Raw genomic sequence first — 10,246 nt, forward strand, 5'->3', positions numbered from 1 at the left:
GAGCATACACCTACCTACAGCACAGAGATGATCTGGCTGCTGTGTGTGTTGTTGAAGACAGAGAAAATGTTAAGAACATCATTCTGTGCTTCACAGCGTGGAACTGCGATCTTTTGCCATGCAAACTAGCACGAGAACCAAGATAGTGCACTGAAGTGATCTGAGAAATAGCAGTTAAGAGGAAAGTCTAGCACTGGAAGTTTAGTCTATCCACTTAGCGGCTGCCTTTCCTCTGCCAGAAATAGCAGTTTGATAGAGTTAGTGAAATAACTCCTGCCTGGGCAGGGACTCCTTGCGATAAAAACTAATTGCCAGAAGCAGGAAGGCTCTGGCAAGTGAAGACTTGCACTGGGGTGCACTAAGGGAAAATTAATGCATTGTGGGGCTTGGCTTGGCATTGCCTACTGGAGATTATCCTGCTAATAGAAGCCAGAAACTGTACAGTTTATGCTGCAATACACTCATCGTTTACTTACTCCCAGTTATCTAAGCTTGCCACTTCATTGTAGCAATGGACCCATCGAGTTTCAGCTGTTTACGTAACTTGGGACAGCAGGTTGTTCTGGCCAAGAAGGTGGTTTTTCTCACCCAGATGCTCTGGATCTTATCCTATAATTCACTGTGTGCCTCTTAAACACTGACAAAGGTAGGGAAAAAGCAAAGGTCACCAAACAGCAAATGAGAATAAGGAACAGGAGCAGGCCAGAAACAAAAGAACTGTTGCTGTTATTAACCAAAAATAGGATTAATTAAAAAAAAAAAAAAAACCACAAAAAAGCAAAAATAGAAACCCTATTCTGGAACTGAAGCCCTACAACCACCCCAGGAATCAAAATTAATTTGTTTTTTTGAATACACAAAAGTTTATTGTTTAGTATATGAATTGGAAAAAGAAATTCACTGTCTGCAAAATGAACAGTTGAAGTCTTTGACATTATTGAGAATAAGCACAGAATGTGGCCCCTAACTGGCAAAAACTAAAGGATTTTAGATTCATCTTAAAAAGGAAACATAAAAAAAAAAAATCAGATAAAGTTCTTGTTTCTATGTAGGAAATACTGTTTGTTAATCAGTCTCTTCTCTGAGCATATGCTTACAGAGGCATTTGGCCACACAAGATAGTTCCAGGTATTCCTTTGTTTTCATTTATAAATCTTATTTTCTAGAGCTTTAGAAGTATTACAGTAATACTATGCCTTGGTCTGTAACAAATTCATACCAGTACATCATATCTCTCTATTTTCTATTTTTCTACCACAGCTTATATTACAAGTTTTTAAAAAAATATTTTGGGATAAATATTTTTAGGAAGAGCTTTAATCCAGATTTTATGTTTATCATACAAGTGTAGTGAAAGAAATTTGAAAAAAAAGTCTCTGTTTATGTAAGGTGTAGGAAAGAAATGACATTTTTCCTCAATGGTTGTAAATATAAAAAAGATTTTTAGGCAGGTATTTTACTTTTCATGCTGTCTTTTAACTGCCACTGCCAATTAAAACCAAGGTTTGTGAGAAACCTGAACTTTTCTGGAATAGTCTTTCTAAGAACATATTAACTGCAGTTTAATCAACAAATAGAACCTGTTTTCAGATTTATTTACTTTTGAATCCAAAGTTTTTAATTAAGCACAACAGCATTTAGGAAGTTGAGATTTCGAAGGGAGTTTTCTCAGCCATTCTTCACAGAAGTCTATTACTACTCTTCAGAAATCAGTTTCAGTGAGAAATGAAACAGCTTGTGAGCTGCTTCGACCCTCCCTCCACTCCCCCACAACCAGGGGTAGATACACACATTTTGAAAGTTAAACAGGGATGTCAGTTTCCCATTCTGAACCTTCAGCACCTGCTGCCCTGGGTCAGGAATTTGTTGTTCAGTCTGATCTCACTCCTGGAAAGTGACTTCCAAGGGCTCCAGTGGTATCAGTCTCTTACCAGCAATAGCATTTTTTTTGCAGGATAAGTAAATCATAACTTTTGATGTCTTGAATCCAAGCAAAGTTAGCAATATGGCCATCGTTGAAACTGTATTATAGATAGTTGTACTAAACAGAAAATGTTATATCACTCTAGTCAAAGAGTATCAAAGAGAAAGAAATGGTTATATTCATTAAAGCATATATTCCTCATAATTTAGAAAAGATTATAGACTTAGAAGAATGACAGAGATTCCATAAAGAATAATGAAATAGGAAACTTAGGGTTCAGTCAGCTCACATAAATATCTCATTAAATCAGCTCACACCAAGGCTTTCCTTCAAGGCAAGATTAGGATCTGCTGTTATTTGAAAATTCCATTCAAGCTTTCTAGCTCAGCCAGCCTGTGCGCTTACAAGTGTGAAACTAAAAGGAGATAATCCTAGTAGGGAAGTAAATTAAATTTCACAAATATAATAATTTAAATTGTAAATGTTATCATTTTCTTCTTCCTCTGCCTTCTCTCAGAAATCAAATCAGTATTAGCAACAGTCTAATACACTTAGTGCTGTGTGTGCAGTCAGCCCTGCCCAAATACATGAGCTGTTTTGGGCATAACAAAATTATAAATTGTGCTATGGTAAACCGTCTTTTCTGTCAGTGCTAGAAGTTCTTGCTCCTGTCACTGTACTAATGGCCGGCTACTGTTACAGCCAGGCTACTTCTCTGATGTAGAGAGGGGCAGTGTCACACTCGACACAGTGCCACGCTGTCTGTGCGTGACAGAAACGTTGCTTTTCCCACATGCAGTGAAGCATGACATTGAGTTCTCCACGCTCTTGACCTGCTCTGTCTTCTTAACGCTAAAAGCATAGGAGAATTCAATAGTTCGTTTGACAAAGCCTGAATAAGAGGAGGCAACAATATTCTTTCTATAATTCATCAGGTAGGAAACTATTAATTGGAAAGCTTTCATTTACTCTCTCCCAAAATGAGACACATCCCAAGCTTTCAGTTTGGATTTCTGTTTAAAAAAAAAAAAGGGGGAAAAAGTATATATATTTTTTTTTTTCCAAGCCAATTGCACTAAATTTTTGTTTTGAACTAAATTGAAACAGAAGGGCTGCAGAGTGGTTTTGTTCTGGTTTAATGACATTATTTTAAAATCACTGTATTTAACAGATTATGTTTTCTGCTTTTTACTTTAAAACAAAGATGAAGAAAAAAGGTTTATTCTCACTAATTTTTACTTTGGTAATCAGGAAAAAGCATTCTTGTTAAGCTCCCTGCTATAGATGTAATACCAGAACTATATAGTGTCTTATGACTACATGATTTCTGCCTTTGCAAAGTAAATTACAGTATGTTTGTACATCTGAGGTTTTATTATCAGTAATAGCTGCTACATTATGTTTTCCAAATTTGGAAAGAAAACCCCATTTGTAAGGTTGTGTCTTATTTTCGTTAACAGTCAGAAAATGTGTTAATTTGCTGCAAGCCTACCAGTCACTGAAGTCTATTGCATATCACCTCTGATACTAGTGACAGGGCATTTTAAACAAAACTGGAAGTATTTTGAATAGAAATGCAGATTCTAACGATTTTTCAGGAAACCTGCAGCATCTGTTCTGTTCAGCAATATGTAAATGAGACCACTTTAGTGTTTTTCTAATCAGAATAAAATTCATGAATTTGGGGACAGTTCTCGTGTTAGCACTGTATAAGACAATAGGTACACAGGGATGCTTACAGTGACGAGAGTTCCATCAACCTCATCAGGGCTGGTAAAGAGGGCTGACTGCACACAAACTTAGATTAATGCACAACAACGATGAGAAACTTTTTTTTTTTTTCTCGTGAGAGCCAGATCTCTGAGGAAAATCAGAGCTATTTTGTAGCAGGCTCTGATTTTTTTTTTTTTTTTTTTACTTTGCGACATTGGTTTAAAATCACTGTATTTAACAGATTATGTTTTCTGCTTTTTACTTTAAAACAAAGATGAAGAAAAAAGGTTTATTCTCACTAATTTTTACTTTGGTAATCAGGAAAAAGCATTCTTGTTAAGCTCCCTGCTATAGATGTAATACCAGAACTATATAGTGTCTTATGACTACATGATTTCTGCCTTTGCAAAGTAAATTACAGTATGTTTGTACATCTGAGGTTTTATTATCAGTAATAGCTGCTACATTATGTTTTCCAAATTTGGAAAGAAAACCCCATTTGTAAGGTTGTGTCTTATTTTCGTTAACAGTCAGAAAATGTGTTAATTTGCTGCAAGCCTACCAGTCACTGAAGTCTATTGCATATCACCTCTGATACTAGTGACAGGGCATTTTAAACAAAACTGGAAGTATTTTGAATAGAAATGCAGATTCTAACGATTTTTCAGGAAACCTGCAGCATCTGTTCTGTTCAGCAATATGTAAATGAGACCACTTTAGTGTTTTTCTAATCAGAATAAAATTCATGAATTTGGGGACAGTTCTCGTGTTAGCACTGTATAAGACAATAGGTACACAGGGATGCTTACAGTGACGAGAGTTCCATCAACCTCATCAGGGCTGGTAAAGAGGGCTGACTGCACACAAACTTAGATTAATGCACAACAACGATGAGAAACTTTTTTTTTTTTTCTCGTGAGAGCCAGATCTCTGAGGAAAATCAGAGCTATTTTGTAGCAGGCTCTGATTTTTTTTTTTTTTGTACTGTGCATGCATTTTTAACAATTTTGCTTAGCTCCTTTAGCTTCCTAGTGTCCAGTTTAGACAATCTAAATATAACATTAAATACAACAGCTTTGTAAGTGACATTTACTCATTTATAATTTAAAAACCTCAAAAATTAAGATTGCTCATGTAGTTCCTGTTTCTTAGTTGTTCTGGCCCTTGGAGGGCAGATTTAACTCTAAAGTTAGTTATATTGGCTCCCCCGTTTCCTGAGACATGCAGGATGTCCCTGGGTGCTGTCAAGCTCAGGGCATTTCTGCCAGGAACTCCAGGGTCCCTCGGTCACATAGCACAGTGCTGACGGAGGGAACTTGTGGGAATCGCAAGTGTGCTCTTAATCTCAGAGGGGAATGTTTTGCTTCTACAGGTCTTCCAGCTCCCATTACCTGATACAGGATGGACTGATGCAGACAGTGGCGGTGTCAAAGAGTAAGCCCAGAAGACCAGCCCAGGTTCCATCTCTCCATCCTCATCCTTTTGCTGTGAAGTCAGGTGGATAATGATCGGGAGTATTAAAAGTATCTTCTCAGGGATGCTGCAATCCTTTGTGGACTAGGTATTCTGCCAGAAAAAGTAGCAGTCTGTATAAAGGTTGGTTTAAGCAGAATTTAATGTTGTTAAGAAATTATTAGGCGTTTATTCCTCATTTTCCATAGTGTGATTTCCTCTATTCCTATTCCTTGGTCTGACTCTCGCAGATTGTGTTTTCTGCCTATGTTTTTGTATCACTATCCCCCCTCTAGGCTGCTTCTTCATCCTGACACTCCTTGTTACTTTTTTTTCTTCCTTCATGTTGCCCAATTGCCAACAAAATAGTCCGCACTACTGGAGGAGGCAGTCCTTTTCTTCTTTCAGGTACGGCAGAAGGAGGAGTTACGGGAAAGCCATGTGTATTTCCTGCACCTCCAGAATGAAGGTACCCATTTGACCAGTTCAGAGGAAACAGGAGATGTACAGTATGAAACAGATCTTCTGACACTTCTAACAAATATCTGCTGAGAACGCGTAGGTGAAATTTTTCTGAGTCTCATAACTTAGCCATACTTCAGCTCACTTTCACAGGAGAGTTGAAAACATGCCTGACATAACGTCAACTGATCCTGCCAAACTGCTCCAATCATGGGGCAGGGATAGCTGGAATTTTCTGGCTATGTGGTTTTATTTAAGCATAAACAAATAAATAGTTTTTCCCCTGCTCTCATTCCTGGAAAAACAGTACTATTTAAACTGAAACTGCACAGAAAATATGCCTGAGACAGACACCTGGGATGGAAAATTTTGATCTAAAAGGTTAATGTTTGACATTATAAGCATCAAAACAGAAATAAGAGACAATTAAAGCTCAAGAGAATGGAAATGTTAGGCAAGTGAAATATTTTTTAAAGCACACTTTCTAGGTCATTGACCTTTCCATCAAAATAACAATAGTGTGCATTTATGTTAAAAGGAATGTAAAGTACTGTTTTCTTACTCCTAAGTAAGAAAGGTACACAAACTATAAATAGCACTGTAGGCTCTTTCAGCCCTCTTCAGCACTGATTAGAGCTAGCCAAGTAATTTTTTGATGGGGGGGGGAAATCAGAGAATGCCAGTTTGTCAAACTCCAATTTCTGAAGTAAAGACTCCTAGGGTAATTGCATTTTCAATGAAATACAGCCAGAGAGCTCTTGTGAAAACCTGCATGCTCTGTGCTGGCTCATCTGGCGGGTGTTTGGGGTTCCTTGCCACACAGCCTGCTTAGGGTGAGAGGCTCCAAGCTTGCAGAGCTTCTCAGGAGGTGTGTTACACCTTTCAAATTGATGTTCAATAGAAATCCTTGATTTCTATTAAAGATTCTTTTAAAGATTTCTTCAAGGTGCTTTATGTTTTATCTCTCTGAAATGGTTAGAAGTTAAGTTCGGTATGTTATAAAGGCACCCCTTAAATAGGCAAGAATTCGAAGTATTTCAAAAGTTTAACTTGAGAAACTGGCAGATACTACACACAGTAGTATCAGTTACAGATATAAAATTAAAAATATCCAAAAAATATGATAATCACATTACAAAAATAAAGAGGACCCAAAATACTCCAGTAATGCTTCATATGCAAAATTTTGGAGGCAAATATAAAAATCAAATTCTCTACCTATTTCCTATCTAGGCAACTATGCTAATTTTTTTAAACAAAGAATTGGAAGTATGCCAAGAAAGACGTATTATACATGGGTAAAAGACGTCATTAAATAACTGAAAGTTTAAAGATGTTGTTTTGGAAATATTAGAAATTCAGTCTGATCTTTCTGTGAAGGTAATATGCTGTATGTCTTTGGCCCAGCCCCCTAAGCCTGATAGCAACTTCTTTCTCACACGGTTTCTACTCAAATCAGTCTTGAAATTCCATCAGCCACATCATTTTCCCTAGTAAATATTGCAAGAAAAATAAGAAGCATTCCCTCAGATGTGTTTTTCTAACCTCAGTCTCTTTGTCCCTCCCCCAATTTTTTTTTTTTTTAAAACACTAAGCAACACACTTAAGTTTAAGTAAGCTGGAACTATAACCATGTCATTACAAATTGATACAAAGCTATGCAAAAGAGCTAGTATTACATTTACTTTGAAATAAATTGCTTTTTCTCCATTACAAGACACACTTATTGGATAAAACCATAATATACAACTGTCCTTATAAACCCACGCTTCTTACCCAGCTTTATCTTTTAGCCATTATTTATAATGTATTATTAAACCCATTTGATAATGATTTTACTAAATCATCGCAATGACTTACAACTTGTCATCTGGATCAGCAATTTCCAATCCATACTCTGTCCTATCTGTTACTTTTGTTCACAAGATTTATTTGAACACACTTCTTGCTTATAACCTGTTAAAAAGGAACCATAAAAACTGCTATACAGGTCCAGAGCCAAAATCTGTTTAGCCCAATATCCTTTTTTCCAAAAGCAGCTAACAGTGAATGCGTACAGCTGAATGTGAAAGCAGAGCAAGGCATACATGGATACCTTCCTGGTAGACTTCTCCAGCTTCCAGTGAAGTGTAGCATGATGAGTTGCTAGCTAATCAGGCTAACAAGTAGCTTTTTTGTTCTGAAATAAAAGCCCTTCTGTGCTTAAAGCTGTAGGAAACTGAGCCTAGATATTCTTTTCTTGTTGGCTCAAATAACCATAACAAAATCTTGCAAATAACTTAAATCGGATTAAGTTCCTCTCTCCCCTCTCCTTCAAGACCTCCAGCCTTGTTCCTTCACCTTCATGCTAACTGCTGCACATTGACTGTACCAATAAAGTCACTGGAAGAAATCTGAATTAAGGAGGCACTTTTAAAGTTATTTTCAAGCAGGCTTCCGCCCCCCCAGTGATGGGTGTACAATGCAGTCACCCACATTCTTCCTGGAGTCCAGCTCTACTGCTGAGCCGTGGTATAGGGATAGACACAACTAGAAGGCTGAGGAGTGGGGACATCTTAATCCAATACGGCTACTGAGACAAATGTGGTTAATTACTTCACTATAAAGAAAATAATCGTTGGTATGAAGGGGTACTTAATATGATGAGAATCCAGCTTTCGAACATCACAGAGTATAGTAAATGTTACTATTACAATTTTCTATTGCAAGTAGTTAAGTGAGACTCATTTCTTCAACATTGATCTACTTCCCCACAATAAATTTTTTGAAAGGGAAAGCTCAGTCCCTGGCATTGTAAATCTGAATCACACATAAGGAAAGTAAGTGGGAAACCAGGATGGGTTAACTTAATCCAGTTGTTCAGCTTGCTCTCAGTTTCTATCAGCTAGGAGTGCAATAGATGAAGTAAGCAGCACACTAACTTTACAAAAATACTAAATATTTCCAAATAGCTGGCATGTATTTGCCACATCCTCCAGTTTGATAATCACTATCTTTGAATAATTTTACTGATGTGTTTCTCAAGCTTGCTTGGAAGAACATTTCACAAGTATTTTTAGAGGGCATATTGCATTCAGTGCAGTATTTTTGCCCTGTCAGAAAAGGCAGTTAGATTGATCTAACATGACAAGTCATCTTTGTTGCTACTTACCCATTTATTATTATAGTCCTTCTAGTTAGTTACAGGGAATTTCTAGCACTTGATGTTAAGGTGCTGCCTTGGCTTTCCCTCTGCTTGTAAAGACATACACTATGTTTGAAAGACCAGGAAAAAGCAAGTATTACTCATCATCCATTTCTCAGCAATAACCACTAATGGCTCCGTGGTTACTTCAGCATCTTCTCTAAGCACTTCATGGTGAATTTCTTATCAGGCTGATTTGAAACCTCTAGCTTCTTTCAAGATGCTACTCATGACAAAGATCTCCTGCTAATCTAATTTTCAGAAACACTACCCTCTAGTCTTTATTTTTAAAAGATGATATATCAACATGTATAAGGAGTACAAACAAAACCAGTAAAACACTCACTCATCAGTAGGTTCATAATCAAAAAATAAAGCACAGTTTAAGGTCCGAAGTGTTTCCACCACTCAGTTCATATATAAAAACTCTTCGGTGGGAAGGAGTGGAAGGAGAATAGGGAAGGGGGAAGATAAAACCTGAAAGCACAGAAGTCCTTCATTGTGAATTTGGATAGCTCCTTCCCCCACCTAACACAAAAATAATACATTGAGGAAAAGACTATTAAAAGTCAACAAAAGAAATGAGTGATTAAAAAAGCTGAAAGTTCTTCTAGTGGTCAGTATCCACAGGACAGGATTTTTTTATTTTTTTTAACTTAAAGTTTAGAGAAGTTTAATGGATTGAGATGTAGTTTAGCACAGAACATCATGACTGTCTGCAAACAAGCCTGCTCCACAAACAGCCAGATCTATTTGAGTCCCTTGTAGAGGCCCTTCAGATTCCACCATTAATTTTCTTACACAGTTAAAATATCATGATTCTTATGTACCCAGAAGTGGTTGAAATGTAATTCACAATATATTTTATAGAAATAACTACAATGTTTCACTTTGCAAAAGGACACAATAGCAAATCATGCTATTACCCCGATCCAGACAAAAATAAATTACTTTATCTTTGTTTCTTCCCTTCTGCTCAAAAAGGTTGAGAAGAAAAAGGAGAAACACAAGATAGGAAATACAGTACAGCTTAACACGGGGAAAAAGTACAAATTCCTTCGATTCATTAATATATACCCAGGCTCCCCACCCACCCCACCCCCCGCCCTCACTGAAGTTACAGAAGCAGTGGCTGATTTTCTGTACAGCCCCAGCCTACTTTTATTTCAGATGTGGAGGGCAGGCAGTATTTTGAATACAAAACAACTGGAAAGAGTATTCGAAGGTTTAAGATGCAAACAAGCACAGCAAATCCCGACAGTGAAGGGATGTAAATAGCATTTGGAAAAGAAGAGAGTATATTACCCTATTCCCTCAATAAGCCATTGACTAAAGACGACATAATCCCAAGAGTGGTCTCATCCCTTATTTACTTCCTCATTCTTCCCAAAACATCAAGAAAACAGCAATTTGTTCTTGCTCTTATATTCCTGAGGCTGCCATTTGGCGAAAATGCAGAGCCCACCCCTGCTGCACACCACCTTTGTTGTTCCTGTATCATACTAGGAAAT

Source organism: Aptenodytes forsteri, unplaced genomic scaffold (assembly GCF_000699145.1).
Source record: "Aptenodytes forsteri isolate BGI_AS27 unplaced genomic scaffold, ASM69914v1 Scaffold208, whole genome shotgun sequence".
Lineage (NCBI taxonomy): Eukaryota > Metazoa > Chordata > Aves > Sphenisciformes > Spheniscidae > Aptenodytes > Aptenodytes forsteri.